Raw genomic sequence first — 1087 nt, forward strand, 5'->3', positions numbered from 1 at the left:
AAGTACAACAAAACTACAGACCCATCAAAACCAGGATATATCATTTTACAGGTGTTTTGTACTTTTATAAGCCTGCTGCTCAGACCACAAGTGAATCTTAACTGTTTTTCAAAACTAAAAGAATGAATGAACGAAATAAATGACATTAAGAGAGAAAAGGTCAAGTTTTTATTTATCAGCAAGCCAAATGAACGAGCAACAAGCGAAGAGTCTTCTGCAAAAAACTTCTAAAATTAAATGAAAAATAAAAATAAATAAATAAAATAAAATGCAGATGGACATTTTATTTTATTAAAAAAATAGTTTTCTGATAAAACCATATAAAAAGCTTTTGCTGCAAGAGCATCAAAAATAGATGAAACTACAGAAAACAACAAGTCATTTTCTGCAGAGCTATGGTTTAGAAACCTTAATGACTCAGAATTAAAGAGCATCTGTTTATTAAAACTGCAGTGCCTTCAAAACTGTAAAATAAATTAATCTGAAGCAAACCAACCCAACATTGGCTTTAAGAAAGTAAGATTAGATTAGCTCCTATTGGAAATAAGTAAAATAAGGCGTTCAGGAAATATTTGTTTTATTATGGGGCCCTCCAGAGCTCGGGGCCCTGCTGCAGTGCAGCCTTGTTGCTGGATAATCCCAGACAGCAGAAGAAAACTAAAGTTTTGGTTTTATTAATATTTAAATGATCAGAGGCGCGTGTCTGTGTGCTCTCAGTGTTTTGTGTTAAAAACAAAAATCATAAATATTGATTTCTGAAACGATTTAATTTGAACAGAACTTCCTGCGATTCTTTGGATTTGCTTTAAACATACATGAGGGAGCAGATGAACTGAAGACAATCTGCTTGTTTTATATTGTTTATGCATCATCATCATCATCATCATCATCATCATCATCATCATCATCATCATCATCATCATCATCATCATCTCGCGCTGCTCTGCTGACCTTTACATTCAGGATCTCTCCGTCCGTCGGATCTTCTTCATCAAATCGGAGCAGAGCTCCGGAGCCAATCAGAAGCTCCTCCTCAGGCTGGACGGACTACGTCACGATCTGGTCCCCAATCCAGTCAGACCCCCCC

The sequence above is a fragment of the Austrofundulus limnaeus genome, unplaced genomic scaffold (genome assembly GCF_001266775.1).
Source record: "Austrofundulus limnaeus strain Quisiro unplaced genomic scaffold, Austrofundulus_limnaeus-1.0 Scaffold15, whole genome shotgun sequence".
Classification (NCBI taxonomy): domain Eukaryota; kingdom Metazoa; phylum Chordata; class Actinopteri; order Cyprinodontiformes; family Rivulidae; genus Austrofundulus; species Austrofundulus limnaeus.